Source organism: Paralichthys olivaceus, chromosome 1, assembly GCF_024713975.1.
Source record: "Paralichthys olivaceus isolate ysfri-2021 chromosome 1, ASM2471397v2, whole genome shotgun sequence".
Classification (NCBI taxonomy): domain Eukaryota; kingdom Metazoa; phylum Chordata; class Actinopteri; order Pleuronectiformes; family Paralichthyidae; genus Paralichthys; species Paralichthys olivaceus.
Window position 1 is genome coordinate 16,377,794 of NC_091093.1, and position 27,607 is coordinate 16,405,400.

Here is a 27,607-nt window from a genome sequence, read left to right on the forward strand (position 1 = left end):
AGTGTGAAATTTAATGCAGACCCAAATAAAATACAGCTCTAGTTGATTTTAATGTGGTTCTATAGGGGGATAAATAATCCAATCAAACCATCACAAATTACTATGATTAAATGAATATACCAGGTATATCACTATTCTATGTAGAAGATTAAACTGTTAAAGCATAAAGAGAAGACAGACAAAATTAATTCAGCTGAATTGTCTGATTCTCTAGTGTTTTTCTTTTGTAATCTTTTTTAAACCTGTAATTAAACAACTAAAATTAAAAGGAATAAAAGCTTTTGCCTACAATTTAGAGTCTGTTTAACTAAAGACTCACCTATTGGATTAAGAAGAATAAAGATGGTGGTCTATCTATGATCTTCATGTCTAAAACTAAAACAAAGCTAACAAACACACAATAAACACACAATGAGGGTATCAATAAATTCTGGTGCATGATCCAACTTGGCGCCCACTGGTGACCCCAGCACTGCAGTGAATTGATCATCCATTGGTCTGACGGTCATTAAACCGGGCTGATGGAGGGAGGGTTTATGGCGTCTCTGCAGACCAAGTGGCAGTATGAGGGATGGAATCTATCTGTATCTCTGTCTGGGCTCCTGACAGCTCTGGCTTTAGTCTGCACCCAGACCTCCTACATGCACGTCTCACTGTTTACGGCCCCCTGCCTCTCGCTCCTCCCTCTCCACACATCTATCATTTCAGCAGGACCACACGCACATGCAAGACGTACACAAATACACACACATACAAAATCTGGCGGCAAAGGTTGTTATCTCTTCACGATAACTTTACCCGAAAACACACTGAGCCAAATGAGAACTCCCATGCTGCCCTATATTCAAGTGAACTTTTTTAACTGTAACTCAAACTCTTAACTAGCCCTTTTGTGAAGTTAAGATCAGCAAATAGAATAGAATCGCAATCTTATGAAAATATTCCCACATCCCCCCCAGTACAGATGTGTCATAGGGAGGCAAAGTGGTGCTCATTCCTCTGGTGATTTCCTGTAATAAAAGAGCAGTTTGAGCAAACTGATGCCAGCTCTTGATACCTGGACACCTGGGAATTCTGCCCACGTCTGTAAAATGTTCTGCTCTGGATGGACGTTTACTGCTTCACACAAGGTTAACCATGGTTAAAATACAAAATTAAAAAAATGTAGTGTTAAAATCTCACATACATATGTGCGTGAACTGTATGTGAGCTGGGAGATGCTTATCCATCCCTGTTGCTAATAAGAGGAGATTTTTGAGGTTGATTTAAAATGCAGGAAGAACACAAGAACAAACACACACACACACACACACACACACACACACACACACACACACACACACACACACACACACACACACACACACACACACACACACACACACACAAACACAAACACACACACAAAAACATTAAACCCAACCTTCGTTCTTCTCTCACCTTTCCCACATTAGCTGACTTCCTGGGCTCTCTCTCTCTCTCTCTCTCACTCTCTCAGGAAATGACTTCTATCTCTGCGTGTAATGTTTTTCTTTTTTCCCTCTTTGCACTCGCTCTGCTAACCCTTACGCACGGTGAGACCATCCATCTGTTTGGCTGGGGGGGAGTTGTGATCCTCTGGGTTATTTACACCTCTTACTCAGAGCAAGTGTGTGAGATAGTGGAAGGTGGAGGACTTTTCCTGGAATGAGATGTGTTTTGTTTCCATCTCCGCTGCCATTAAGAACTAAACAGAATTACGTGTCCCTTCGAGGGTATAGGCATAGCCATGCAGAAACATGCAGATAATCACCTCTGTGGAGGTTATGGTTTTGCCAGTTTGTTTGTTAACAGGATTACACAAAAACGGCTGGGATGGGGCCAAACTTTGTTGAATCTTGATGACTATTTTTTTACGGGACTGATACTTATGAGTGTGTGCAATTTGGTTCAGATCCAAATAGAAATCCAGATCAAGCCAATTTCAATGTGGTTTCCTAAGGGGACTGTTGGGCCTTGGTGGAGGTATGTGCTCTGCTGAGTGCCATTCTAGTTCTAGTTTTATTTGTCTAGTTTTTGGTCCCACAGCATTAAACATCTACCAATATTTGGAATTGGCAGCCATGTTAACAGCTTTGTGACACTATACACTGTACATGGATGTTTTGAGAACATTGCTGATATCATTCTAAAATTAATTTGCATATTCACAATTTTAGTTTACATTTATCATTGCACTAAATACAGAGCAGCAGAGCCTGATGGGATATTAAGAAGTAAAAATAAGAACAAACCTACGTCATGGAGGAGAAATTCTTCAATATCCAATCCTGAGCACATACAACCAAATTACCTGTTTGGTTAGACATCACTATGAGTGTCACATAATGTCTTACTTTTACTGAACAATATGAAAAAACTGTTTTCGTTCTCTCTCTCCCTCACTCCCTCTGTGTGTGTGTGTGTGTTAGTGTCTTTGAAAGATCTCCATACTGTCTCGAGTCTTACAGGGATTAGCACAGCCATCAGATTGCTGTCTTACATGCACATTAGAACCAGGTCACACAGGCAGGATGTTGATAACATCCAGCGAACTCCACCTCTTTCTCTCTTTCTCTCCGTCTCCCTCCACCTCTGCATGTACAGACACATATTCATCATGAAAAGACAAAAAGGACGAGGCACTGGACTTTTACGATGGAACAGGTATTTACGTGACTGATCACACTTTGCTGAATCATCCTGTGTCACTTATTTCTGGTCCCACTCACTCCAACAGACGACACTCATTTCTTCTTGTTGGGAAATGTTAGAAAGTCCCACCATTGGTTAAGATGTTGAAGTTTCGCTCTGACACTGTTTACACTGTGCACACACTCCCATGTAATCCAAAATTATGAGATCTGAATGAAGCAAAGCTGCATATTACACCTAAACCTATCACTAAGAGCAGCTACGCTGAAGCCCAGAAGATTTTAGATCTCAGGAGGATAGATTTCTCCCAAGGTGGACATTCATCCCCAACAATTACTTGACATGTACATACAGTAACATTAGCTAAAGTCAAGTTTTCCACTGAAATTTCTCATTAAAATTCTTGTAAGACATGTTTCAGTGCGTTCTTGATGCTGCATTATATTTGCACTCAGAGATGTATTCAGAAGTATTCCAAATATATTGTGCATCTTTTTTACAAAAACTGAGCTCTGTGTCATACTGTTAAATAAAGTTTTGGTTGGTTTTTGATGATTTACTGAACAAAAAATGTTTTTATTAAATCATTTGATTTGTTGTCAGTTTCACTTTAATTCTGAGTCTGATTCTCACAGTGTCCTCTCCTTGGTGGCAGCACTAAACTCCAAGTCAAAGCTAATTAATCGTGTTTTACCAAAGCTCTCAGCAGTGTTATATAAATTTGTCTTCCGTGCTCTGAGATTAGATCGAGTATGAGCGTCACGCTGTGTTTACTCGCACACCTCCCCTGGGTTGGAAAATGTCCAGCGGGCTCTGGTCTGCTCGAGTCCCTCGTCAGGTCGGGTCGGGCCTGTAGGCAGGATCTCGTAGGCCTGATTACAATACTGTCACAGAATGACAGATGAATGTTCTAAGGAGCTCTATCTTTAGCTCTGGGTAAGGCCTCCATTACTCAAGCCTCCACTTGGCTCTTAAGGGAAGGATGGAGGGATGAGGAAGGAAAAAGACGGAGCAGCAGATGGAGAGTGAAAATAAGTCACTATGGGAAGAAAGTCACCTATGTTATTGCAAGAGATGTTATTGGAGCAGGAAAGATGTGAGGATGACAGAGGAAAGTCGCTGACACTACAGAAATCTGCAGAGAAGAAACCATATTAGTATCAACAGTGAGTGTGTGTCTACAGTGAGAGTGTGTCTTCACTCCCTTCACCACCGACACAGTTGTGTTGCTTTGAGTGAAGTAGACAAAGCAGCATTTACCCAGGCCTCCCTCTGTCTGTCAGCCTCCCCTCTCAGGGCTCTGTTGGTTTAACCCCAGTGGGCAGCAGGCAGGCCCGACAGCACCCAGACACAATCGTGTGATTTATGGCGGAGAGGAGATGACCACTCAGATTTGACCTCTGGCGTCTTATCAGCCACTCATCAAGAGACGGAGGACACTCAGACTTATTGTCTTTGACTCAACTGAACCGTGAGCACAGCAGCACAGACTGGAGTTAGTCATAGGATTAGTTCATGTAGTACAATTAGTAACTAAATAAAACGGTGCATTTATTTATCTCTTCGGTTAATGTCTATTTATGTTAGCTGGGTTCACTGTCAGAAATCGCATGCTGTACACTAGAGTTGGTGGTTCGGTCTCAGTCTCCCCTGTTCCGTGGGGAGACTGAACTCGAAATTGCCCCTGACTGCAGTGCCTGCAGAGTGTAAGTGCTGCACATGGACGCTCTGTATAAATGGGTACGTTAATAGGTGAATTGTGAAACTGTACTGTAAAGAGCTTTGACTACAAAAGTGCTACATGAAAAAAGACCATTTAACATTCTTCTACAAGTCTATAGTTACCATATAACTTCAGATTTTGTTGAATCATATCACCATTTCTACATACATTTTTATTATTGAAAATGGTATTAGAAGGATCAGTGAGTCTGGCAGTGCTGTCTTTGTCCTGTAGGGGGAGTCCTGTACAATGCTATGAAACCAAAGGAATGTCCACAATCCTCAATAACCCACTTAAAAGGCTACAGTGGCCTATCATCAATCCCCCTGTAGCTACAACAATAGTCAAATCAGAAAATATGTATTCTCAAATAATGCCTACATGCAATGTAAAGACATTTTAAACACATTTTAAAGCCGTCTAAAATCAGGCCAAAGTTTCATGACATAAAATCTGCGTTCATCCAAACGTAGTTGATATTATATGTATACCTGGCGATTCCTTTTCCAACCCAAAGAAAAAGAAACATTTTTCCACAGAGTTCACCACAGAACATCTTTCAAAACAACAAAAAAACTGAGCTGGGTTTAAGGTGATGTAAACACAGATCTATTTCTGTGGCCATGACACACTGTGGTTTCTCTGGAAAGGGAACAGCAGCCTAACATTACAACAAAGGAGGCCACACAGACAGTGGTGGTTAGAGCATCTCTCCGGACCCAGACATGGACCGACGGACGAATAGAGGGATGCTGGGAAAGACCGTCATCATGGCCAAGTACAATCAATCTGCTGAAACACTATAGGCTTATGTTTTAACTTCCAAACGTTGGACTGCGTGCTTATTTATAAGCAAAATCAAAAGTGGACATGAAATGAGCTACTGTGTATAAGTTAACTCTTTAAATGCACAATATGTAACTCAATCAAAACAATAACACAAGACCTATATTTTGATGATGTTGTGAAGCAGTGTGGGATCATGGGAGTTGTTTTCTTTACCACCATTGACAGTGACAATCTCTCTGACAAGTCTCCGGTGCAAATCATGTTCTCGTTTGAGGTCATGTATTATAACGTTAAGCATAGAACAGCAACCAATGATTGTGATTGATTACGAGTGACCAATGCAAACAGTCAACAAAAATGAAACGTCCTGTTAGCTTGAATAAAATGGCGATCATTGTTTTGACCCATTTTGCAAGTACACAAGACAACAAAATATATAAAATAGGTCCGGTTGTTAGGTCCGGTTGTTTTTTGACATTTTCATTTAGATTTGTTACTTATTATCATCTTTAGGAGGAGAGCATTCATTGGCAATGTCGACTCAAGCACTGGATGCTATGAGTGACCGTAAACAGGAAAACAGAGACAAAGAGACAGAGAGAAAAGAAGTGAGAGAAAAACATTTTGGAACAACGGAGAAATAGAAATGAGCCAGATCACTGTGGTAAAGTCACCCTGACACAGAACAGACGAGGAGCTCTGCCTTGTAAAAATCTGCAGCGAAGCTTCAGCAGTCTGGCACACACCAACATGCAGTGACACACACCCTAACACACACACACACACACACACACTGGAGTGCAGGATGGGAATTTAATCTACTGGTGAATCTATGTGTGTGAGCTTGTTTTATCAGTAGCAGCGCTCCTCTGTCCACCACCGAGCGGGGATCGATCAGAGAGCAGACAGTTCGAGGGCAGACGTCACCCACACACTCCTGCTTTCAGTGAGCCCTGGCCCACCCAATTTACACCATCAATCAACGGATTAGGTGCCAAAAACTCTCCCCCCCTAATCCAACAACCCTCCCTCCCACCCCAAACACACAAACACATTTATAACACATCTTGCGTTTGTTCTTACAAAGCTTGCTGACTACGCTTTAGCCAACCTCCCAAGAGCAAAGGTGGATTGAAGGTGCAGTGGACGGTAGAGTGAAACACACATCAGCTTACATGTAACTCTCACTGTACCACACACAGACACACAATCACAAATGTGTTCAGGAGATAGATGTAACAGATCTGAATTGAACCCATGCACCAAAAGGTTGTTCAGTCATATTCTGTTCATTTCTCTTGCCAAACAAGGTTGTTAAATCCTGACACTGACATGTGTAACAGCGCAGGCACTCTAGTCATTCCTACGCCTGCGTTAATATGTGGGAGCTGGAAGATAAAGAGCAGTTGATGTGCGCAACAATGATGCATTCATGAGTGTTTGTGAGGTAGGTTAGCGTCACGTGTTTGATTTTACGATCCGCAGAGTTCAGAGGCCAGTGCGTTGTTCAGTTTAATGTCCCTCTGTGTTTTTTGGCATATCAAGTTTCGGCTGAGTCAAGCTCAGTGTGGCTGGTTAGTGCGTGAGTCAGAATTCGGGAGAAGGCTTCTTTTCTGGGCGAGTAGATCAGAGACGGAGATCATTGCTTGACAGCCATCAGAGCAGGCCAGCCAGTCTCAGACAGAGTGAGGGGTGATGGGGGTTTGAGGGACAGATTGTCTGGTGGGTTATACCAACGATGCCCCAGCATGTCAAGCATTTTGGTTTTCATCTCTACTTCAGGTCAGAGGTGCAAAAATACACACATTCTTTACTCAAGTAGAAGTACAGATACTTGTGTGTGTAAAAGGTACTGATTCAACCTCTTTAGTGAAAGAAGTGCAGGCTCTGAAATGCACTCAAAGTACAAAACTAAAAGGTTGCCCTCTGAGGGATTTCCACTGGCTGTGTCTGTGCAAAGCAAACTGAGACTCATGTTACATTCACTTTAAGTGGTCTTACTTCAAATGAAATAAAAAACAATATACTAAAACCCTGGGTTAAAGCAAGAAGGGATTTGTGATCATGAAAAATGTAGGATATGTTTACAAATAAGTTCTAATTAGAATAAGGCCGGGGAGGATGAATGTTTTGTTGCTCTGCTGCGTCGTCAGTGTTGCCATCATCATCGCTGTTGGCCGACTCTTCACTTTCTCCATCGTTGTCACTACTTGTCACGGACTCATGCACTGTAGCTCTTCTCCATGGTTGAGTCTCCCTCTCATCTTTTCTGTGTTATTATCCGATGTATTTAGGTTGAAATCTCTTCTGATGTTAGGAAAATGAAAATAACGTGTAATTAAAATAAGAATAAGTTCCCTCAAATGCATTAAAACAAAAGTATCAAGCCTGTTTTGAAAATGTAAGGAGAAGAGACTACAGATTTGTTTTTTAAATGTAGGGAGTGAAAATAACCAATCGTCAGTAAAATAAATACTCAAGTAAAGTGCCGACATCTAAGTATTTGTACTTTCCACCTCGGCTTCAGGTACTTTTCTACTGCCAAACCACCAGTAAAAAACAGAGAGGCCAAAATGTCTCCAACAAGCTGCAGATGCATTATCACAATGACTAAGCAGCCACGAGCGTCATCAGATTTACTAACAGATAGCAGCAACCGTTTTACAGAGACGTCAACAGTGTCAACATCCCTGAACACTGATGTCATCGCTTGGTGCCCGAGTGGAATAACTTCTCCATGACAGCACTCAGCAGCAACACACTCACAATAAAGAACGAGGTCCGTCTGGTCAAAAGAAAAAAAAGAGTGATGGAGTAAAAGCATTTCCTGATATAGATGGTGATAAGATTACTGTACCAGTGTGTTAAACACACAGTTTCCTGCCACTGTGGGGAGTTAGTGCAGTTCAGCATCTCACTGCCTCAGTTAAATCTAGACATCCACATTTCTTCTTGTCATCCGTCCAGTTTTCAGGCCCAGCTTCTGGTTTATTTCCACGCAGCTCGGGACGAGTGTGACGCACATATGAAATGGTCGGGAAAATAACTGCAGTTTTTTTGTTGCCGCGGTGTCATCCAGACACTGAAGAAAACTGTCCGAGTAACTATTTGGGTCCTGCAGTGCACCCACATATTGTGCAGCAGCTGAACCAGCTTGGCCAAGAAACCACTGTTACACCACAGGCAGGAATAAAAGGCTTTATTCTGGTGTGTCTGTGTGGCAGCACAGGAGTGAAGAGAGAAAGGGCTTCTGTGATTGGGGAGTCAAGGGACTGGTGTGTGTGTGTGTGGGGGGGTCTTCATAATTAGCTTGAGTATGTCATCACAACACGAGAGATCTGCACGATCTTTATGTTTCAAATCTGTTTTGTGATGGACATTGTTACTGCCATTATTGTTTTGCAATTGCACGTGCACTAACTCATAGAAATCGCTGTAATGCAGTGTTCACCATGTTGCTAAATTAGCTAAATGATTCATTGTTTTGAATATATAAATTTAGCCTTTTCAATCCACTAGAACTCATTTTTTCGAAGGTGGCCTGGAAGTGTAAAATTATGAAACCCAATGGATAATCACACAATAGCATTAACTTATAATGAATAAAGGCCATTAGAAGGCTTGACGCTGATGGTTTTTTTAAATTTGCCATTGTATTTTCTGAGCTGTTGTATTTTCTTATTTACATTTGTAGAATGGTGTTTACCAACTTGCAATTGCTTTACTATTTGTGTTTAATGTTTTTGAGTTACGTTATTTCTTAGTTTTTCGAATTTCGTATTTTGTGATTTTTTGTGATGTTTGGTAAGACAGGGTCACCATAGTTTCCAGCATGACACTGTGTTGCATATTTTGTCATGGATACTGCATATCTGAGTCACCAGGCCTGCACTCAGTCCTCACAGCAGAACAGAGAGTTCCTAACTATTTATATATCAGCTGTGTTGTCATTGTGCTGACACGATGGGTTAACAGTAATGATCATGACTTTCATGAGCACGACTTAAAACAATGTAATAGAATGAGGCCAAATCAGGTTGGGTGTGTGTTCGTGGGTTCTTGCGTGTTTGCATGCCAGCACGTGTGTTTGTTGCAGTGAATCACATAGTGTTTGTGTTGGTGTGTGTGTGTGTATGTGTGTTTGTGTGTGTTAAACTGCCACTGCTTGCCTGCTTGCATTTCCCCTGCAGGGATACTGATAGTCCTTCAGATAAGCCCAATCTCCATTTACAATCACAGCTCCTGAGATTGAGTCTTTTTTCTCTAATAAGTAAATTACCTCTAATACCTTCTGTGCTGTACTTGGCTGCTCTCAGCCTACTCAGGCCCTCATGGAAACCAGATGTTGCACCACACTGCCAGCGCATACGTACACCATCTAATGTATGCTGGGGGGCAACACGCAACCTGCACTCAGAGGCGCATACACTCACATGCATGCACATGTACTCTGTGGATGTGATGAGTAGCCGCTCGGCCTTTTTCGTTCTCGGTTTCAGTCTGGAGTGACCCCTCAACATTTCTATATTTAACAATTCTATACATTTCCCTCCCCTCAGCACCACTTTCCCTCTCTTTATTTTTCTCTCTGTCACCATCGCTCCTGTCCTTTTTATCAGTGCGGCCTGCTTCATTCTCTCCGGAATCATTTCTCTCACACAATAACAAACACAGTCCTTATATTGAGGCCAGGGCCAAATCCAATTGGCTAATGAAGGTATCAATCGATCTTGAGGTCGCAGTGCTGCTAGCTGGGGGGTCAGACCTCTCTGTGATCAATCGCTCCACCTGGAAGACGTATTTATCCACACCGCTTGTTTGACAGTCCTCAAGAGCTGTGTATCAATTATGTAAACACTGTGAGGCTGTTAAGTATTGCTAATGATATATCCTCAGTTTACAGACGTATCTATCATTGGTTGATGATAACTTCTGGTTTGGGACAATGGAGGGACAGGGTTGAAACTGGGACCATATGTAGAGCTCAGAGTTTGATGAGTGTATGTGAGAGGTGCCTACAGAAAACGTGTTTTTGTTTGCAGAATCTGTCTGTGTGTGTGTGTGTGTGTGTGTGTGTGTGGCGATGGCTGAGGAAGCTCACACATCACAGTCCACCATGAACGCTGGTGCCATGTGTGTGAGTGGACACGCTGTCTCATACCATGTGGATTCCAAAAATACAGAGGAATGGACCCACACTGCCATCCCCTCCACCTCCACCCTACACAAACACACGGCCTAACACTCAGCGCAGACACAGTGAGAAAGCGCAGACTGACCCTCCATGTATGCTGCTGTCCGTGACCCGTGCCTGGTTCTGTGGTTTTACAGGCAGCTTCACACCGCCGTGTCACGCATGGCCACACCGAACGCCCCTGAACACTGACTCTTTGTACGGGCACAGCACCGCGTGGGAAGCACCTCCTGCCACACACCATCTTCATCTATGCACATCTCTGACCTCACATTTGATTTTCTCATCGGTTGAAGATAACAAACCACACCTACACCTTGGTGTTTATTCAATAACATTAATTTGACAGTAGTTCACACCAATTATTCATTTGCACACTAAGATTTTTTTCAATTCAATAACAAAAGCATACAAATATTAGAAAATAAGCGCCACCTTGATCAGCTGCAACTTTAAAAATATTTTTAGTTGATTTGTTAATCCTGTAACATATAATCTAAAATAATAATTATTGTTAGGACTAAAAAGTTGGACAAGCGTGCACAATGTGAACTTTTTAAGTAAATCAAAAACCTGACTGATACTGCAATTGTGAAGCAGATAGTTATTTGAGATAATTTAAACAATATTTTATCAGCCAAAATAAAGTGTTATGAATAAACAAATAAATGTTTTTGAAAAAGATTCCTCAAATATAATTACCCTAGAATTATCCCTGCGACTTAAAGGTCCAGTGTGTAAGATTTAGGTGAAAGGGATCTATTGGTTGAAATTTGATGTAAAATAATCCTCATGATGTTTTCACTAGTTCGTTTCATCTAAATTGTATGAATTGTAGTTTTCTTTACCCCAGAAAAGGCCCTTTATATTCAAATACTTTATATTTACATCGAGGGGACCCTCTCTACGGAGGCCGCCATGTTTTTTACATTAGTCCAGACTGGACAAACTAAACACCAGCTTTTATGACAATTAAAGGCTACCACAGGTTCTTTTTCATGTTTGGAAGGAGAGGGTGAGGTGAGGGGTGTTCAGCTCCTACATGCAATTTCAACACTAGATTCTACACACTTTACCTTTAAGACATAACTTTTACATCTCTAATTTTCTTTTTTACTTAAATGCTAAGAAACTGATATAATTGTATCCATGATGATTGGCTGATACAGTGCACCCACATGTTACATTTGTCAAAACTGTAATTTAAGTAAAGGGCATGAATAATTTTCTTTCCCACATCAAATATTCTCTTTTTAACAACTGCATTCTATTCTACATGTTGATGTGTGTCTATGCATTTGCATTAGTGTATGTGCATGTTAGTGTGTTTGTGTGGACATCCTCGGTGGAGGACAGTCAGTAATGTACTGGAGCAGCGCAGGGCAAATGAGGACCATCTGGAAACCATTGGCATAGGCTGAAGCCCTGCAGCTACTAAGCTTCTGCCCTCCTTATCCTCTTTTCACAGGGCAAAGTCTCTCTCTCTCTGTTTTTCTTTGCATCTCTCCATCCATCTCTCTGTTGCATACAGACCTTCACCAAAGAAAGTAGGTCTAAACCTTCAGAGGGATACAACAGGCTCACATATACAAAGAAGAGTGACTGACATCACTCATACACACACATGCACACACACAATAACATCCCTTTTATTGGCAGCATCTATTCCTTTCTGACCCCAGAGGGAAGTGGTGGACCGGGCTGGAGATCCCTATCATCGCAGTCCCAGAGACACTGAGCTGATTGTGTGCGTGTGTGTGTGTGTGTCCAAGTTTGCTCGTGTGTTTGTGTGCGTGTGGAAGACAAGCTGTGTCCCTGGAGAGATGTGGATATAGAGGAGCCTGAGGCCACAGGAAATCCACAGAGACAGACAGACTGAGAGAGTGAAGCCTGTCAGAGTGAGCGCAGGAGACAGACAGAGAGAGAGAGAGAGAGAGAGAGAGATGGAGATGGAGATGGGGGGGGGGGGAGAAAAGTCAGGGAAATAAAGGTAGAGAGAGTTTGTCTGCTGCTTTCTAATTAAATATGCACAGGGTCAGTGTCAGGTTTGGTCCGTCCTCCAACATCAGTGCACAAATGGTAAAGGACAAGTGTGCAATCACTAGGGGATGGATGTGATGGTGGATACTGATACTGGTGGAGCCGTTGATTTTCTGCATCTTCATACAATTACAGCTTTTTTTATAGCAAACACAAAACTTTACGATGGAACAGCTTTTGCCTGACCAGTTTCTGTCATTCATTTAGCTCCTCTTTATACCTCATTTTCATGTTTTTGTGCACATGTGGATTTGAAGGCCGCAGTCGAAGCAGCAGGCTCTGATGACTCAAGGCCTCCTGCTTCTCAACACTCAGACCTGCCTTTTGCCTGTCCAACTATTTAAATCTATTGAAACTTTATTGGGCGAAACAGCCAACCCATGTATGTTTCCCCTTGTGAAAGAGTTGCTTTGTAGAGCGGAGCAGCCAGGCCCATCCACGACCCCTCAGCATGTCTCGGCGGGACACTATTTCCCCCGTCTCTTGCTTTCTTTTTTTCATTTCGGCATATTGTGATTTCATTCAGGCTGCTCCTGCGGTCTTTAACAGTTGTAGAACCTCCATGGCCGTGTGCGCTTGTTTTAGAAGACCACCCACACACACGCATTCATCTGTTGTCTCATTCCCTCCTTTCGCTTGTCTCTTTTATATGAACGCACACACACATTAGACAGTGCACTATCCAAACAGAACAATCATTCTTGCATTTAGTCATCATGATGGAAAAAATCATATAGAAGGAGAATACAGGAAAATTAGAAAAGTGGAAAGGTTGCGTGTACTTTCTCTGTGCTTTTCCTTCTACATTCAACTGGTGGATATACGTCTTTTCAGTCTGATCAGTGTGGGGACATCAAGTCTCACTTGACTCCATTTGGTAATCCCTTGCAGTGTTATCTGTTAAATGTCTGGCTCCTCCGCCTACACCCCCCGCTGCCCCAGGTCCTCACCACCATCACCTGGAGGCCTGAATAGAGACGAGCATTAGCTGTGGTATGGCTAACGTAGGCACACCACAACTTGTATTATATAAAAGGTTCAGTTCGATCAAATCAAGCTAATTCAAATCAGTCAACAATGATAGAAACGGCCCAATAATCAACAGACCTCCCTGTGGGTGGGTTTCATCATTTATTACTCATTATAAAATGATCATCAACGAAAAAGACAGCTTCAAATGAGTTCATGAGAAAGACTTTGTGTATCACAAATGAAATCCAGCATTCACCTGTATTTAGAATTTTTTAACTTTTATTTTAGATGCTATGAAGGAAAAATTATGGAATAAACTTTACCAAGTGATGTTGTATTTTCATGGCTTCTTTCCACTATCGGATAGAAAAAAACGACTGTTAACTAAATAAGATTTATTATTTAGTTGATATCAGTACTTTTTTTCTGAATTTACACTTTACATCATTACAAAAGGATATAGTGATTTGAAATATAAAATATTGATTTTTATATGTTTTTGTTTGTTTAAATAGTAGTAGTAGTAGTAATGAATATATACTACTACAATAAAAGGATCACTTCTCATTTCCTTATTCAATAGTTTGTTTTTTTTCCACACATGGTCAGAAACACAGAGGAAACACGCAGCCACCCACTGAGGGGTTTAAAGCAATGCTGGATATCAGATAGAGGGCAGATCCTCTAAAGCTCTAAAACCAAGCTTGCAAATTACCACCACCTCCTCCAGCCGTTCACATGCATACCCGTGCCTCCTCTCATTCAATCCCCCTCTTTCCTCCTCCCTCTCCCTCTGTCTCTCTCTCTCCCTCTCTCTCTTACTCTGACATGTAGGCTATCATGTTACTTTGTGTAGCTTTCACATGGTTTACAAGACAGTTAAGTCTGGAGAAAGCCCTGCAACTACGACAGGAAGACAGGCGCTGTTCCTGAAAAAGCTTCTCAGTGTCATTGTTTTTCCTGGTAGTCGGGAGAAAAGAAATCCTGGTGATCTATAGCCTGTATTGCAAAGGCATGTTATACCAAGAATGAATTTCCTTTTGCACTGTTTTTTGTTATTGATGGTATTGATTTTTTTGTGAAATGATTTTTCAGCAAAAAATATATGGATATAAACAAAAAGACTATACATATTTACAATGTAAGACCTGATGCTACAAAGGCAAACGATAAACTGCCCAAGGTTAGATAAATAGATAAATAAATACAAAGTTAATGTTGCCAAATACTGAAACATCATATAAAACAGGCCCTGTTTCAGGGATTAAGACATTAGTTAACCTAATAGTTAATGGAAAATACTCCTAGAGGAGCCCCAACCTTTGTTGATGACCCACAAACCTTCTGTCTGTACAAAGGCAGCATTGGAACAAAATGCTGCAACATCCTCAGTTTCATTATCAGGAGATTATTCTGCAGGAAGTCGTACTGTATATAGACATAAAGATATAAGTTTGCTTTTGTTCATTTGCTTATGCTTATATTTTTAGTTTCATAATATTTGATATATTAAAGTAAAATATATGAACATTATCACACTTACTTATATCAACTGTTGAGGATGAGATGTTGTGGCCTCACGATGACTCCAGTTCCCACGTACAGTATGTATATGCAACTATTCACTTCCTGTTAAACCCACTGACTTTGTGCACTCGTATGTGTTTGTGTGAGTGCTTGTGTTTTCCGCATGCACGACCGTGTGTGTGCTTACAAGAGTTTTCAGGTGTTTCTATGTGTGCATGATGATGCAAGTGTGTGTTTGTGTGTGTGTGTGCGTACATGCACGTGCATGACAGACAGAAGACAGAGAGAGAGAGCACCTTGTTAGGTAAACTGTTTGACATTCACGTGGAAGATGTGATAAACAGGAAACAGCGAGACCCCCCGCATTGTCCTGCAGCCACACGCCAGGGTCATACCAAACATCCCCAATATAAACATGTGTGATACATGGACATTTATAGTTATCTGCACTGTCAAAACATCAAAGCTTTACATGGACATTGTCTCTTTGCATAAAAAGGAGATGTGGTCTGACCCACAAACCCGACAGCTGCACACCTTCTTAAAACTTAGCAGGTTCAATTAAATGAGAGAGAGTGAAGTGCCAAAACTGAATCTTGTGTGACCGTAAACTGGGACTGAACTGATACTGAGTGATCAGTGTTGGTGGGATTAACTGTTGGACACAATAACTGTTTGAATATCAATTCATATTCAATATAATTTCAGTATGTACGACGACATTTTAAAAGAAAACCCTCCACCACCATCTTCCAGCCTGTCCATCCTAAAGTCCCTATTTACGGTTGAGGCTCAGCTAAAAGAAAAGAAAAAGAGGAGTGGAGAATTTGTTCTCTACAGTGAATCCTGAGGGCTGAGTTAAAGAGCGAGGCGTAAAGGACCTGTTTCTGTGTGTGGTACATCACTGTGGCAGTCATGTGGTAAATATTGTGTTTCCTGTCTCCTCCTTAACTGTTTTGGTAATTGGCTTGTGTTAACCCTGTGACCCAGTGACTGCAGGCCCGGCCCCTCTCTCTCTGTCTGTGTGTGTGTGTGTGTGTGTGTGTGTGAGTCCATGAATGTTTTAGAGAAGAATAAATGACCATTGCTTTAATTTGATCAATTGATAAGATAAGTTAACATTCAGCAGTTATTAATAATATAGTAATAATAATTGTTTGGTAATTTTATCATGCTTTTGTTTTAATCTGTTCAATTCTTCATTTGTGATTCATTGATTTCCCCTTATTTTGAGATGTGTGTGTGTGCATCACATAAAATAGCTTAACTTTGGTATGAACCATGGTACTGTGTGTATTTTTACCAAAACAACAGCAATAATAAAATTATAATCAGCAAATTATCGATATAATATTTTCACCATAGCATTTAAAAAATGTTCTCTGACAAGGCATTAGAAATGTTGCTATATTGCAGTAATAACATATTCAAGTGCCTGTAAACACACAGATTCAGTAAATGTAAAAAAATATACAAAAGCAATACATAAATATACTAGTGGTTTAGTGCAGAAGATGAGTTCCCATTAAGTAGCAGTTGAGTTTTCCTGCCCAGTGATTGCACCAGTTCATCCTCAGTGCTGAAGCCAAGTCCAGTGATCTGATTCTTGTTCTCAACCATTTTAACTGTTGACTTTTACACTAGTGTGGTGGTTAGTTAACCTTCTGATAAAACAGGTCAGGATAGATTCCCTTCCTTCTCATTTTATATAACAGTGTGAGCTATAATGCATATTTGTAATTCTATAACCCACACAGCAAAATTTTTACTCAGCTCAAAGGTCCCTGGTCTGCAATGATTTATATTTTCCATGTCATGTACTTGAGGAAATAAGTTTTTGTAACTAAATACCATGATTACAAGTAAACATCTACTGTGTGGGCATCTGCGTGTGTGCATGCAGTTAGGGAGAGCACGGCAAAGCTCGGGGGCTGAGACTGTGGCCAGTTAGTGCTGCTGAGTGCTTGTGAGATACAGAACAAATGAGCAATTAGGGAGCTACTCTGTTGCCCTCTTTTGTCCTGGGAGGCTGATTAGATTGGCTGTGATGTACTCACAGGCAGAGCTCTTTAAGAAAACCCTCTCATATCTTCCTCTGTCCCATCTACTCTTCCTCCGGAGTCAAGTTATCAAGGTGTGTGGTCAAAGAAGGCCGTAAAACCAAATCTAACCTAAAAGGATTAAGAAGGTTGGGTATTTTAGCTAAACAGAGTTAAGTCTGTGAAGAATTTCAAATCTTTAAAGGGTAAGAATCATTCATTTATCATAAATACTGACAACTTTGAATGTCTTGAAAAGCACTATATGAACAATTGTGCAATTACTACTATTATTTAATGGCACAGGGGTCAAACATGCACAATAACACAAATTCATTAAAATGCAAGCAGATAAGAAATACTTATTTAGACTTGGATGTTGTCTGAGCTTTTCATCAGGTTTAGATAAAAATTGAATTGCGCAGCCATGCATGTATGTAAAAAACATTCCTGACAGAATTAAAAACAAAATAAAGTTAAAAAATGAAAAAAATCATTCTTACAATTTGATTACAGAAAGTAAAGCATAGGTTAGTATGCTGTCATATTGAAATGGTTCCTTATAAAACAACACCTTATTTTGATCAAACTCATCTGTTCATGTTTCATTAAAGGTATGGTTGCTAAGTTGTTTTTGAATTTTTTTTAATCTTATTCATTGAAATATAATTGATTTCCTGATAGTCATTAATAAATAAGGTTGTGTGGATAAAAAAGAAACAGTGTCTGTGGCCCTGGCTGGACTGTAATAATGAAATAAAAAATGTTTGTCAGAGTGTAGCCTGCTCTTGCTAGTTTTCCAGGATTATAAAAACTGATGCATTTCATGTGAAAACATTATTACAACTGCAACCCTGCAAATAGCAGTGCTGTAATAAAACAAACCAAAAAATATGTAATTAATTAAATACTTAATCAGTTCCTCCTCTCATCATTAGTGAATTTAGTTCTTCCCCACATTTAGCTGGACTGAAAACATGCAGAAACCTCCATATCACATGGTTGGTTGTGGCTGAGAGAGAACATTGGTTACATATGTATTTTGCAGGCGAAACAGCACAAGCCTGAGCCAAGATGACATCACTAGGGGCCGGCAGTCCAATCGTGTGCCGTTTCACAAGGTGTCCAATTAGGGCCGCCCGCACCTCCACTCATCCATCCGGCCCTATCGCAGTCAGACATGGAAGCCGGTCCAAAAACAGCACGTCTTTGTTTCCACTGGCACCGGCCACTCCACAGAGCTGGCCTCTCATCAGCTCTGATCGCTAACACCCGCCCCATTTTCTAGAACTAATGTAAGATTGAGTCCATGTGTACGGGTGAGCGTTTGGTGTTGCATCTTGTGTGTTTGCGTTTACAGATGATTGAGCCTCATGTGATGCGCTCAACAAGTTTTCCACATTGAACGAGACAGGATGTTTCGCAATTGAGAGGAAAGTTTTGGCCATGTCAGAAGGAACTGGTGATGTTGAGGACTCTAACTATTCCCAGACGAATCAAAACACACCATCAGAGCAGCATCAGGTCACAAATGAGCCAGTCAATCACTCTCTGTATGTGTGAGGTTTTTGTCAATAAAGTGTCAGTCATGTCACATCGAGAATCAAACCTCTCCAGGGAGCAGATCTGATTCCCCCAGAGTCAAGTAATGAGTAATTCTTTGTGTGCCGTGTATGGTGTTACCATGACTATTATGGTCAATCCTCAGGGGACATGACAGAGAGATATGAGCGGTATCTGTAACTACAGAGTCCATGACCCCAGTGTGTAAACAGCGGCTTGTGTTATAAGACAGAGGACGGAACAGGAGAGGCCTCACGCTCCTGCCAAAAAAATGCCACTCTCCTCTGCTTTAAATATTGTTGGCTCAGAGAGAGAGAGAGAGAGAGAGAGAGAAAGAGAGTGAGAAAGAGAGAGAGAGAGAGAGAGAGAGAGCATGGGATGTATTTGTGCAAAACAGTGATCATGTAAAGTAAATTAAGGATAAATTATAAATTCTTAAACATGTGAGAGGGACAAGACAGACATACAAAAATCTGTTCATCTTGTCTTTACTGACATTAAATATTCAAGTGTATTTATTTATATCTATGAAAAAATATATTCTTAAGGGCTGCAATTTCCTGGTTATTTTATTCATCTAATAAATGACCAATTATTTACTCATATGTCTGATCAATTGCGTTGTCAATAAAAAAGTCAGAAAATTGTGAAGCAAAAAATGCAGTTTTCTGACAAATTTTTGTATTTATTTATTTTTTTACATCTTCTCAGCTGAATGAGTCTAACTATCCAAAAATGAACAAAATCCAGAGGGAAACCTCAACAATTTACAGACACAGCCGAGCAACAGAAAAAGAGTCACAGACAACCTATCAAGACACTGCAAGCTGCTGGGACAGCTTCACTTCACCACTGAATACACCAGTTTTAAGAATTAATAGAACAGAATTGTAAAATCAGCAACATTTTGAGAAAGATTACTTGCCTGCAGAATATTTATGAGAGAAAATCCCTATTTTTTTCAACTATTTTCTGCCCATCCATGTGCCCAAATGTATTTGCATCTCTGAAAATGAATTACATCCAGTCATACGAAAGTTAGCCCTGGCGACGCAGTGCTAACTTTCACGCCAATAAACTTTATTTGTTTTAAGAAAAGAGAATGCCACTTCACCATTTCCAAAAGTTAAAAAAGAAAAAGCGGGAATGAAAGAAGTAAATATGAGAGACTGAGAAACCATGAGAGTAGTTACCACTCCACCGCTCTCCTGGGTGGTCCCAGTTCGGAGGAGTATAGACGACAAGCAAACAGGCAGATGTAAACTGTAAACCAGTCCTGCGCTACAATGGCCCAAACTGCTGCGAGCACTGGCCACAGAAACAACATGAGATGACTGCACTGACATTTAGGGAAAGATGATGAGACAATGACAGAAATAAATAAATAAATCAATCAATCAACTGAGCAAAGGAACATGCTGAACAATACAAATATGTTGAGTCACTAGAGGCCAGAAAGAAGGGCGGAGGGAAGAACACAGTTTCTTAAAGAACAGAAGAAAGTTGCTGTTGTAGTAAGTTTCACATACAAACGTTCTATAATTACCTGGAAACCATCGGCTGACTGAAGAGATCAGACAGCCGCACATACACTCACACGCTCACACACACACACACGCATGCTGAGAGCTAGAACAAGTAGGAAATGACACAATTTGCTTGTGATTCCAACTGTCAAACATGAGGACGTTGACCCCAGCTGAAAGGGAGCAGTGTAATCTCATAGCAATCAACTGTATGTTTAAATGGAGCCGTGGCCCAGCAGTTTACCTTGTAAGCAGCAGCACAGAGTTGTGTGGAGGCGGTGGGGGGTGGTTGGGAGCTGGAGGGCTAGGGTCACGCCAGTTAAACATGGGGGAGGGAGCCTCGAGGCTTCAGGGACTGTGTATGGTGACAAATCTTCTCCTGTGGATGACCTGCGCATGTCCGACACACTGAGAGGAGGAGGTATGTGGAGCTGGCTGGAAGACACAGGAAATTACAGCAAACAATCAAGACCTTACATCCTCTCCATGAGACCACACTCTGCTCTGATCACTGACGTCTGTGAGTGAGTGTGTGTGTGTGTGTATTTGCATGTGCACCATGTGGACCAGTGTGCTCCAACCATTTCAGGATCATCATTTAAAGTATAATTACATCTATCATAAAGATGTTTATGCATATTCTATAGTATCAATGGGAATGACCTTCATTTAAATCAATAAATTATTATTTGTTGTCTTTTCTATTTTCCCCTAACCCTCTCATTTGTGAGGTCAGTTGTTTGACTTGATGTCCTGGTTTGCTTGAATCAGTTTTGAGTAGAGTTCTGTTTTGCTGATGGGTCCAGTTATGGACTTAATTTTGATTCCTTTGTATTTTGATTATTTATGGGTGGAATAAACCCCCATCTTTTGAAAAGTGATCATGTGCCTGTTTGTCCTTCAACTGCTTGGTCCCTGACACTGTTATTTTCAATATGAATTATTCTGGACAGCCACTGCACATAATTCCAAATACTTTTAACTTTGTTTAGTGTTAAATCAAAATTAAATCAAATAGCTTGATGCTGCAGGAGTTCAGATCATTTCCTACATTTGTCACTTGCAAATAGTTTGGATCAAGTTTAACAGTGTTCATTAATATAATTTAACAGAATAGAGTAAATGCTCAGATCACAGTCACAGCTCCCTGTAGTCTCTGTGGTAAAATATGAAACTGCAAATATTTCAGAACTTGGTTGGCACAGAGTTCATTTCTAATCATGCTAGTGTAAACCCTAACACAAACTCCTTTGCCCGCATGTGTATTGATTATGAATTTTAGTTTTCTTTGTTATTATGTGAGCAAATACAACCCAAACCAAATGCATGTTTAGATACCACTTGGGGTGGAAGGAGAAAATGTGTTTTGGGGGGTAATATCCCTTTAACAGAGCAATGAGGGAAAAGAACCTCACATTTTAATTACTGTCCTCTCCTCATCTCTTCCTCCTCACCTTCACGTCCTGCCCTCTTAATCTGCCCACTTCCCCTGGCTTCTTCTGTCCTCCCTCCTTTCCTCCACTCTTCCTCCCCTGCCTCGCCCTCGGGGGTTCTCAGGTTACCACGCGTCACTGGCCCAGACAAGCTGGGGATTCTTTCAACGAGCAAATTACAGGCAATTAGGAGCCCAAAGGATAACATTTAGTGTGCAGGGGAAGGCTGAAGCAAGAGCGCAGAGGGCCGTGCTGTGGAACACCCAGATCCTGGAGTGAGTGGGGAGAGACGTGTGCATAAGTGTGTGTGTTTGTGTTATATTAGATGTATGTATACATGTGTCGACTAAGTCCTGATAACCAGTTCCCCAGTCCCGAAGCTATGGGAATCCAAATCTCCTCTTCCTTAGCAGAACGCTGCACACAGAGACACATACGAGAATAAAATAAATCCTCAGCGAAGGGACAGATAGAGTCACAATGGGAGTGCCACACACACAGGAGTGTTTATAGTAGCAGTATGGTTAAGTGAACCACAGCCGTATAAACTGCAGCATTTTTCAGGACCTCTGTGGATCCAAACCAACATGTCCCTGAGTTTTTTAAAATGTGTGTGTGTGTGTGTGTGTGTGTGTGTGTGTGTGTGTGTGTGTGAAACAAAAAGAAAGAGAGAGTAAGCATGTGGACGTCGTGCTGCCATCGTGCATTTACCACTGTGAGAGGAGAGTGAGGAGATTAGATCTGAGCTGGATGAACGAGGAGGAATGGAAAAATGTATCTCAGCATCTCCGCATGACGGGGTTTGATTTCTCAGAGTATCTCAAATGAGTCCAATTTATGCTGGGGGAGCTTTGTGCTAAATGCACATTTGGTTTGTGTTCTGTTGGAGTGGGGTTCACAAGGTCAACCTCATCTCGCTGCTCACTGTTAGATGAGGTTTCACCAAAACAGTGAGGAGAATATTAGAAAGTCACTCCAGATGTCTGTTTGACCATTTATCACAGAGCTTTATCCATCTATTGAATCTTCAGTGGAGCCTTTAAGATCTAAATCTTGGCACATTTCTCATACAATCCATGACAACTTTCTGCATATGGACACCACTCTTTTGGCTACAGAGCCATGGTATGTCTTCAACCGGCTCATTTTTTTTCCTTTCAAGCAGTGGAATTAGCAAACTATTACAGCAAATTATCCTTCATCATAATGAGGTGAAGGAAGAGAGAAAGCGAGAGAGGATGAGAGCAGAAAGAACGGTGCACTCTACAGCTGTGAACAAACCAGGACCTGGAAGAGCTAACATCATAATTCCAGGCCTATCATTGTAATCACAGCTCCATCACAAAATGGATTTTGTCAGAGCACGCCAAGTCCACTAAGAGCTGCTGCAGTTAAACATTAAGCAGCTGGTTCCTCTCTCTCCCTCTCTCTCTCTCCATCTCTCTCTCTCACACACACACGCTTTTGTAAAAAATCCACACAAATAAATGGCCATGCTCTGACTATGGATTTGTGAATAATGCAGTGCATCAGAGTGTGAGTACACATTTGTTTGTGTGTGTGTGTGTGTGTGTGTGTGTGTGTGTGTGTGTGTGTGTGTGTGTGTGTGTGTGTGTGTGTGTTAACTGAAGCCTGGGGGCTGGTTTGGATTAGCTCTGTGTCTTGTTCAATCTGACAACAGTGAAGTGTGCCTCGGTGGCCTGCACTATGGAGTACACCTCTAAATGCCTCTGTGTGTGTGTGTGTGTGTGTGTGTGTGTGTGTGTGTGTGTGTGTGTGTGTGTGGTGGCGGTGGTGGGGTTTCAGGTATTACTCAGGCTGTGGACCTAGGGTGAACTAGTTTTTTATGGTTAGGGTTAGGTTAAGGATAGGGTTAGGTTGAAGTTAGGGTTAGGTTAAGGTTAAGGTTAGGTTAGGTTAGGTTAGGTTAGGTTAGGTTAGATTAGGGGTTAAGGTTGGGTTAGGTTAGGGTTAGGGTTAGGTTAGGGTTGGGTTAGGTTAGGTTAGGGGTTAAGGTTGTGTTAGGTTAGGTTAGGGTTAGGTTAAGGTTAGGGTTAAGTTAAATATAGGTTTAGGTTAAGGCTAGGGTTAGGGTAAGGTTAGGGTTAGGGTTAGAGTTAGGGTTAGGTTAAGGCTAGGGTTAGGTTAAGTTTAGGGTTAGGTTATGGTTAGGGTTAGGCTAAGGATAAGGTTAGGTTAAGACTAGGGTTAGGTTAAGGTTAAGGCTAGGGTTAGGTTAAGTTTAGGGTTAGGTTATGGTTAGTTTAAGGATAAGGTTAGGTTAAGGCTAGGGTTAGGTTTAGGTTTAGGTTAAGGTTAGGGTTAGGTTAAGGTTAGGGTTAGGTTAAGGCTAGGGTTAGGATTAGGTTAGGGTAAGGTTAAGGACAGGCAAGTAGTAGTGATGGTTAAGGTTAGAGTGAGTTTTCAGGAAATCAATGTATGTGTGTGTGTGTGTGTGTGTGCGTGTGTCCGTGCGTCTACCTGCCGCCTCACGGTTGGCTGGGAATGCAGGGAATGCTCCTGGCTCTAAACTCCACCCCTTATCCCGCTGGACTGACCCACTCCAGAGAGACACTGATGGGGAGTGATGGGGGGTTGCTAGTAGGGGGTGGGGGTGGTTGTAGTGACAGTTCAGTAACACTCACCAGAGCCCGCCGTCCCCTGTCGCAGAGTGGCATCGCCCACCCTCAGTGCCAGAACGGGGAGTTTATTTTTTTAGCTCCTGCTCTCCCTAGCGCTGGCTGCAGAGGACCACCGAGCGCGGGGTCTCTCGCTCCCTCTGCCCTAAGCCTCTTCTCCCCCGGCCGGAAAGAGATTTATTGGGGTGGTGGTGGTGGGGGTATGACACAAAAAATGGTTGTGACCTCCACTTAGTTAGAAGTAAACACAGGGCTGTGGTAGTTTAATCAAAAGTGCACGCTCTTCTCTCTCTGTCGGAGCAGCAGGGTTATGGGAGTGCTGTAAACAGGTTGTTGGCTGTTTTAGGCCAGAGGATGGGAATGTAGGGATGTTGAGGTATGGGCCATTTACAATTTCTATAAAATGTGGAGGAAAAGAAAAAAACTAAACTAAAACTGAAATTCTGTTAAAGTAAATCTATTATTTTACTGAGGATGGATCAATCCACACTTACATCTGGTTCGAGTGGTGGAATTCTTCTTTAGGAATGACTCAAAACTTAGGGATGAGATTCCTGTATATCAGCTCACTTTATAATGTGTTTACTCAATGATTATAGATAGCCGGGTATAAAAGCACAACTCATCTTTGAGGATATCTCCGTCTGAAATCAGATCCAATCTTCCTGCTCAGCAATTAAAACACACACCACTAATAACCTACATGTGTTTCTCATCATATTTGTTTTACATGAAGGAAGTCTAGAACACTTGTGTGGCTCATTCAAACTTCTACATTTGGCTCTTGTTTTTAGCAACTTATGGATTTTCAGCTAATTAATTCCCCCTGTCTCACCTTATTTAGTTAGTAAAAAATAAAAGGAACAGCTTCATATGAATGTAAAAATCTGTTCTTACTTTTCTGGAATTTCCAATTCAGTATGTTTTCTCCTTAATTTCTACTGAGTGCTGCCATTATGTATTAAAGACTCATCTCATTATAACCCAGTGTACTGTGATAAAGCTAATTTTGTAACAAATAATATTCAATACTCAACAATCAATTCTTTTGAATGCATTATATTGTTGTAAGCAGATGAAAAAAATTTTTCAAGTGTTTTCAACTTATTCCTGTTAAGCATCCAAAACTAATTTATATTTAGATAATACATGTTATAACATAATGCAGCATCGTTGTAACTTTAAACAAATATGTCCACGTGACTTTTAATCACACTTATATAAATTAAAAATGTTATATTTGTGTATAATTACATGATATAATATATGTTTTTGTAAAAATCTAAGTTTCATTTTACAGTGTTGTCAAGCATCCATTAACAGTTCACACAACAGATAGGGTTTCATAAAAAGTTATAATTGTTTACAAATGTAGTAATAAACACTGACGTATATTTGCACACTATTTGAATGTGTTACAATATGTATACAAACCTATACATTTATATACTGATTCTAAACCACAAGGATTTTTGTATATTTAGTTTTGAAAACTTAAGCATTAAAAAGTAAAGATCCTGCGTTATAGATTAAGCAGTAACATATATGACTGACAGTAATTACATGTTACAAATGAATGTAATAGAACATTTGTGAAATAATTACAAAAACACAAATAAGTAATTTAGATCTGCTTGGTTGTGCAGTAAACAGATGAAAACACAGGTGCAGGATTCTGCTGATACAGAGCAGGAGTGAAGCATCAGTGTTAAATGTCAGTGATTACACCACTGATCTCAGCACTGCCAACAATTACACAATGTTTTTCAGTGAAAACGGCAGGTTTAACTCTGGGACCTCACTGTAAACTCATCTGTTTTCCCCCTCAAAAACACTGTCACTGATCCCGATCCCACCCTCCATATCTCTACCTTCCAGTTAACAAAAGAACTATTACAATAACTTTTTTTTTCCCCTCTCAGTTCCACCTCTCTGCTGTGTTTTGTACACTGGCCTTCCACTGACCTCCCCCTGTCTCCCTGTTTCTCCTCACTCCCTGACATTTTCTTGGTTATGGATTCACTCAGTACAGGGTGCAATGTGGACACAGAGAGATGTCCTGTGCATCTGAAAACCGCACTGACCAATTCTGCAGAAGAGGCCGTGAATAGAGACAGCGCTGTAAACTACCAGCACAAAGTAAACAGACCCCTGCTCCTTCGGGGAGCTCGGATCCAGCCCTCGGACCGGCTGCCTTCACAGTGCAGTGGTTGTGTGCGGCCTGAGCCCGGCCTTCCTGTCTAGACCAGTGGAGATAGGGTCGGTGAAATGCTCAGCTCTGTCTGACAGCTGTCTGGACGTCGGCTGGGGCGTCCATCTTCAACTCATTCCACCCGAGGCACACCATTGCACCTCTGCATACACCCTCGTTTCTTCCATCCCACCCCCTAGGTCCCTTTCCGCTCCACTGCCTGCTTCTTTCTCCTCCACCCTCCATCCTCCACCAATAACTTAAATTGACTGTCATTGTGGAATCTCTTTTGCTCTCACGCATGCGCTCTGTCCTTCCGTGGAGAAGAAGCGTTTATGAGACAGTCCTACAATAAATGGTGGTCAGCAGTTCAGCGTGTTGGCTCGTCCAGCTCTGTAAATATGGATGACTGGGCCCAGCCAGAGGGAAAATGTGTGAGCGTCTATAACTGCGGCCGAATAACTCTGCCAACAAGAGCACCTGGATGGTGTTAATCACAGCTTAACATAAACACCGCTTCAAAACGAGTGCGTGCACGCATACACACACACACACACACACACACACACACACACGACCAAGTGCACATGCACAGTAACTATCTCCTTTGTGAGGACACATACATGCAAGCGGAGTGCCACACACACATTTACTGATGTAATACACACTGTACCCACACAGGAGCATACATCATTTCAGTAAAAGAGACAAAAATACATGGAGCAGAGCACATCCCACTCACCCATTGTTCATAAAGGTAATTTTTTTACCACTTCATTACTCAGTCTGGCTTTCTAACTTCTCATTAACCATTTGCCGTGAGGTGAGGACTTATTTTTGCCCAAAGCGTTCACTGGCGACTGGTGTCTGCAGCCACTCTGACATCATTTTCTGATGATACTAAGGCTGCTTTTAACATTTAGCACAACTCAAAAGCACCTGCAGATAAATGGCAGGTTGTCACAATTAAAAATATGGTGCTATTTATGAGTGAGTGAGTGTGCTCTTGCAATAAGGTTATGACAAAATGTTCTGATAAAGGATAGAAACCAAGAAAACACAACTGACAGTTCTGTTAGTGTCCTCCAACAAGGTCAATGACTTTCTGTCATGTTAAAAACAGATTTCTGACTAAATATGTCAATATTCAATATGTCTTCATAACGTTGAAATATTCTAGTTGAATACAGTGCCAATAATTATGCAACAGTTAATGCAAGTTTAAGCTAGATATAGAACACAGACCATTTAAAGGTGAAGTTTAATGAAACACAAATAAAGGATCAGTTTACATCTTT